Here is a 6,621-nt window from a genome sequence, read left to right on the forward strand (position 1 = left end):
TGCACACTCACAATTTGGCTTTTGGAAAACAGTGCTAATAAAGACATTAATAATGACTATATGACTTATTATTACCAACTCTTATCTATGAATAATTCTTTTAATATAAGCCACTAGTCAGCCACTGTGAAGACTGTGCTTGTGAAGAGCTAGCTGAAAAGCTGTTTGAATTGCTGTTGCAGAAGAAAGGTGCCAAGCAGTGAACATTCTGACTTCTGCAATGTCTAAATATCTTCAAACTTCAAGCGTTTTCACACATCTTTTTTACAGAGAAATATTGATTAAAAAAATGATTTACTACCTCTTCCTCCTTCATGAGAAAAGCCAATGAGTTTTTGGATTTAGGTAAGAAGAAACCTTCAAAATTACACTGAAAAATAACAAGAATCAACTGAAGGATGGAATTGCACAATTCAAAGTAGATACTTAAAGGATAGAAATGTTCTGATAAGCTGCCAATATAAATGCTGTAGTCTTTCCTGACGTATCCAGATCAAAACAAATTCTTTTCTGAAAAAAATATACAAATTCATTTTTAACAAAACATAGCATGGTACAGTATTGATTTGGTGAAACAGTAATAACCTGCCACGTGATTCTAATTTGGTAATATCTTACAGTCTTACATTATAGAGTAAAAATCTCAACAGATACTAAAATAATCTTTTAAGTGATGTCCTAGTGAGAGAGTTGCTTAGGAAACCCATTTGGTAGCATATACCTTTAACAAGATTCCAAGCTAGTTTTGAAATGCAGGCAACCTTTGTGCTTTATCAGTGCAGACACGCAGAGGGTAGAAGGTTAAGGCAAAAGTGTTGGAGTGATTCATGTGCAAAATAGCATTAGAAAAAATCCTGGGAGAATGATAAACATCTTTTGTATCCCCCTTGTTCAGATGAATCAGAAAAAAAAACCCCACTTTTTTTCCATTTTAATTTTAATGTTCCATATGAAAAGTTTTGGGGCCTTGAATAAGCACAGAGTATGCCCAAGACCTTCTGTTTTTGGGTTTGCTTTTTTATTATTGTTATTATTATTATTGAAAAGTAACTGTAAGTATATTGAAAATAAAGTAGCATAACATTGATTAGGAGCATTTAAAATGATTGATAGATACTGATGTTACGGATAGATGGCCTGATATTGGAAGTGACCTTTTCAAACCAACGATAGAGCTAGCTTGCTGCATTCAAAAGTCATCCCTTCATGATTTTTCCTGATGTTTTAGAAAAAAAGAAACATTTTAATAACTCTTCATTTATTACCTTGCAATAAGTTGTAGAATTATTTACAAATATCAATCCTTTGTATGCTAATAGGACAAATTTTTGTTTTATTTTTAAAGTTCAGAATCTATTATCTTCTGAGGTCTCCTAAGACAACCTTTCACTTCAACAGCTTCTTTATGGCATAATCCAAACACTGGAAATGTCATGTTTCCATACTGCAGTCCTCCATCCTTACATTTGATGATAAGTAAAACTTTCTAGTCTACTTCTGCTTGAAGCAATTAAATTCAGGAAAAGCTAAACATTTAGCTAAACAAACTAAACATTGCAAAGTAACAGTTTGTCTACATTTCCATTATATGGATAATCACCTATTACAACAGTAGTATTATAAACAGCTGTATCATGTGGGAATCCTCTAGGTAGAATGATCTCCCAGACATCTAGTGTTGGCATTTCATTTCCTATACCAACCTACCATAAGTTAACCTCCACAGGAAAGTACAATGAAGCTCCAGTCAGATTAAATCATACAAGGAAAAATGGTCTTCTTCTCAGTTCTTTTCTCCAGCAGACTATACAGCAATTTAAACCAAGAGTCAAAGTTAGTGAAAATTGGGTGTGAAGGAAGATCAGATATGAATAGTTGCTTTTTGCACACACCTGTAAGCAGCAACATACTTGCCAGAACAAGGCAGAGTGAGCAAGAATGTCTATTTTTCTTTAGTAAAATAATGATCTTTATGTAATATTTTTTTACACATCCATTTCAATAATAATGAAGCCTGTGGTTTTGGTTTATTTTTGTCTAATGTTGTAGGATTTGTTGTTGTTGCTGTTTTTAGCAGCTGGTTGTAAGAGCTAGGAAAAAGAGTTGAAGATTAAAAGTAAAATCTCTGTTCCATCAATAGGTAGTTGTCTTCGCCTTTAAAAACTTATGTTTTAATTTGGTAGGCTTTTGCTACTTGCTAGTTTATGAACATAGCACATCAATCCAGTGCTCTTCAATAATGTAAAGCCTCATCTCGTTGACATGCAAATAATTACCTTTGTCTTCAGCTAAACAAACTTTTCCTTGAAGAGATTTTTTTTAGTTTGTTTTCTTTGTGTGCACATGTGAGTGTTTGTGTGTCTGTGTTTTTCCTCTTCTTGAAGCATGCTTATAATTTTGAGCCTAAAGAATATAATGTACAACCATTTATAAATAGACAGATCTTTTTCTATTTCATCTTATTCCCCCGCTCCCCTCCCCAAACCATAAGAAACAAATAAATGAAATTGAGATCAGGTCATTCATCACAGTACAATAAAATCAGAAAGTTAAGACAGGAAAATGAAACCCAACTTCTTATTAAATGTATTGAGTTCCTATGTGATATAGCCACATCTATACCTACTATGAAGATATTAAAGATGTACAAACCCCTGATTTTTAAAATATACACATACAGAAACAAGAGAGAATGCCAGGGTAAAGCTGACTGACAGTGAAGAAAAGCGATCAGCAAAAATGTAATCCACTCAGGCATGCTCTGTAGATTGTCAAACCTCTCTGATTATTTTATCATCTCTTCTACAAATTCCTATTTAGTTACCCTACGTACATTATGACATTTGCAAGGAAACCAAGGGCTTTTCTTTATGTAAAAATAGGCTGAGAAGAATGATTATACAAGACAGATTTTTTTTTCTTTATGGATTAGGGTTGTGAAAAGAACAATTTATGCAGCTATTAATGAGATCTGGTTTTTAATAATTGTCAGTCTTTGAGGATGACAAAAAACAATGCATTTACATTATTTTAGAGGTAATCTCATCCTGCAGTATTTCAGTCTCATAGTGCATTTAAAAAATGAGTTCAGTTAGTGGTGACAGACTGTCAGATAAAAGGAACTCAGAAAAAAGCCACTGATACTGAAAGGTATACTACATAAAACAGTGGCTGGTTCTATTGAGATAAACAACTTGATCCCAACTTCAGGACAGTCTCTATGGGAAAGCAGTATATTAGTCCACAACTTGGCAGTATGAGAGGCAAAGTCAACTTCTGATTATTGAAGGGGGATATTTATCTCCCAAAAGGTTAGCCTTTCAGCTGTTCAGTTAGGAAAGTGAACCCCAAGATAATTTTCATTTAATGAGGGTGTAAAAGTTTTGGGTTCTTACCCCTTCACAGATGAGACATGAAATTTCAAAGGAAAGCAAAACTTCTGTAAGCCTTGCAAAACAAAGGCTTCAATAATTCTTCATTGTCAAGTTGCAGCATTCACTTTCCATTTTCTATCGACTCACTATTTTACTGACAGCTATGCATTTTTAAAGAAATGAATTGCAAGTCATCTCACTACAGAAAATATTATGCATGACTATAATATCTGGGAGCTACTAGGCCTCTCATCCATATCTGAACAATAAATTGCCGACTTGTAAGCAGAATGTATTACATCCAATGCAGGTTCTCTACAGTTTCTTTCTGGTGTAGTACAGTTATACCATGTAGCAAAACTCCCTTATGGAGTGAAGTGTCACATGAGATTCTGCTGAAGTCTTCAATTTTGTTCCAGTAACAACTGGCCTGAACAAACTTTCTGTACACTTCCATTCTAATACTTCGAGGGGAGTAAGGGAGAGGGGGGAGTAGTGATGGTGGAATTTTGTAAAATAACTCCAGAGATTCAGAGCTTGTTTCATTGACAGCCACCAGTGCTGGGGGCATTCACTCCCGAGGCATTGCAGGGCTCCATTCCCCTCCCTGACCCTTCTTTTGTGCAGTCTAATGTGCAAAACCCCTTGCACGTCTAAGGTTCCTGCCCCTGATGGAACCATAGGGGTGACCCTTATAGCCTTCAGCTGAATCCCTCCCTATGAAACCTCCTATCCCTGCCCGGCAGTAGTACTGGTTCAGCTGGTACTCCCTCCCTCACAGACCCCGGAGCAGACTCTCCGGCGTGGCCAGGGCCTTCCCGCTGGTCTCCCTGGGGTAGGCACCCGAAGCGGCTGCCCTTACCTGGAGCAAACACCATGATGCCGCCCGGGCGCGGCGCTGCTCAGCACCTCGGACAGCTGCAAGTCCCGCACGGCTCAGCACCTCGGATAGCTGCAAGTCCCGCACGGCTCAGCACCTCGGACAGCTGCCGGCCCCGCACAGCGGCGGAGGCGGCTGCGGGCCGCGGTCCCTCCCTCCACAATGCGGCGGGGCGGGGAGGGGGCCGGGGCGCAGCGCGCCCGCACGGACACACACGCACACACACGCACTCTGAGAAGCATCGCTGCCACAACTCGCTTCTCCACAACGACAGCAGGGGGAAGGGTACGGAGGAGAAAGGTAATAGCGACCTGCCCAGCGGGGATACCTGCTAATTGCTCCTAATTAGCTCTCGGCAATAGCCCTGCTGTCTGACATTTCGGGGTGCGCTGCTTTCAGCACAAGCTAGCTGACCTGCTAACAGGCTCCAGCCACGCTGGACTTTGTCACAGTATTTTAGCTTTCAAAGAGAAAGCGGAGGAATTTCTCCCCTGATTTCACAGGCCTGCTAGCCCATCTCTAGTGAAAGAAACACTTTGAATTAATAGGAAACATTAGCATTTGAAAATAAGACATATGACATCAAGGCCAAAAGGTAAATCAATAAATGAATAAATAACTACATAAGGAAGAGGAGAACAAACCGTGGGAGACGACAAAACTTAAAAATTTCCTTAAGTTTTGTCCTGCTTCTTTAATTTGCTTCTATTTATAAAACCCATGCTCAGATTTCCTGTGGGCTGAGAACTTGTGCAAATCTAGTGAGAAGTTTAGACAACAGTCGGATGAGACACAGTTTAAGAAAATATCTGTTCTTTTTAAACCTACACAAGCAAGAGTCAATTTGAAAAACAATGATTAAGCACTGCAAATTAGAAAATGTAGATTAAAACCATATTTTTTGTGTGAAAGTTTGCATATAAATTTGCAATATATTTTCCATTCATATGTTTGCAATAAACAGATATTTGTACTTCATCTTTTAATTATCAGGCATTTCACACAACTTCCCAATTCAATTTGGAATATTTCAGCTCTCAAATAAGGCCTTATTCTTAAAACATAGATACAGAAAAGCATTGACCTGCTTAAATACTTCTGGCTATATTCTCGAGCAATAACTCAAGAATGGCATCATTTTCAAAGTCAAATTAATCATCTGCTGACAGGTTTTATTATTTTTGAAACACTTTATAAGACCATTTCTCCTTGGGAAGGCCTTCAAGATTCATCTTCACTACGATTTTCACTTATCTCACACAGCAACTGAATTAATGAAATTAAACATTACACTCTCAAATGCTCTGTAATATTGTTCCCTTTAAGAATGTTACTTAATAAACTCAGTTGTAAAAGAACTACAGTATATGTAAAATACATAAAATATAGGAATAAAACAAAAAGTCAGAAATAATCAGCACTCTTATGAGAAAGATCATATGTATCCTATAATCTTCAGAAAATTCTGACTTTTGGAAAGAAACTAGGAAAATTCAGTGGTGTTTTTACTACATGGCCCCTACCTTCTTCATTAATGTGTTTAATGGAGAATTAGCCTTCATGGGGAGCAATAAAAATGATAACTCATTTTTCTAATACATATATATATATATATACAGGATGTATTTCTATTACATATATCTTCAAAGGAAATTAGATTTATACATCTAAGAGAGTGCATTTCAAGATGACGGTAGAGCTTGTTATAAAATATTTAAAATATTAAGTATGTTTCAGTGATCAAAAAGTCTGTAACCTACCTGTAAAACTCTAAGTGGACTTTCAGTTCATAAAATCTTGGAAGGAATATACTAAGCAAATGTGCAGATATGAAAACAGTGTAATAATAATAACAACTTCAGATCAGTGGACAAGATTAGTTATGCCACATCACTCCAAAAAAAAAAAAAAAAATCCCTTGAGAATAAACCATCTTAAAAATGAGGTAATTTAATCAAAATACAGTATAAGCCCTTGTTTCTTTTATAACTTGTATGAAATGGGAAATATGAAAAGACAAAGAAATACGTATATATTTTTACTGTTAATTATGTAATCCTCCTTATGTACCATTTAAATCCTGACCAGTTGAGTGCAGAGCTAATAGTCTCTGTATAACATCAGGACACTGAAAAAAATTTCATGTATATATTTTCAAATATTTTTTAAAAAGTTTTGGCTTATTTAGATAGGACTATGTTAAGAACATCAACCAGATAGTCATAAAAAAAACCTATTGACTGATAAGCCAAGTGACATCATTTTAAACCACCTATTTTTGCATTTTACAACTGGCATAAATCCTTTATTCTAATGGAGTGGAACACAATTCCATGGGTGCATAGATTCAGCAGCTTAATAAACATG

The 6,621-nt window shown here is 36.5% G+C and overlaps 1 long non-coding RNA gene across 1 annotated transcript; it reads right to left on the bottom strand.

Annotated features, from left to right (window-relative positions):
- Positions 1-430: 430 nt before the first annotated feature.
- On the bottom strand, positions 431-4,322 carry LOC122169587. The gene is made up of 3 exons (XR_006171596.1): positions 4,237-4,322; positions 1,708-2,403; positions 431-510 (listed from the first exon to the last, which is right to left on the bottom strand). It is a non-coding gene; the product is annotated as an uncharacterized LOC122169587 (long non-coding RNA).
- Positions 4,323-6,621: the final 2,299 nt, after the last annotated feature.

This window comes from Centrocercus urophasianus, unplaced genomic scaffold (genome assembly GCF_019232065.1).
Source record: "Centrocercus urophasianus isolate 14NV4802_14NV808 unplaced genomic scaffold, USGS_Curo_1.0 seq_11, whole genome shotgun sequence".
Lineage (NCBI taxonomy): Eukaryota > Metazoa > Chordata > Aves > Galliformes > Phasianidae > Centrocercus > Centrocercus urophasianus.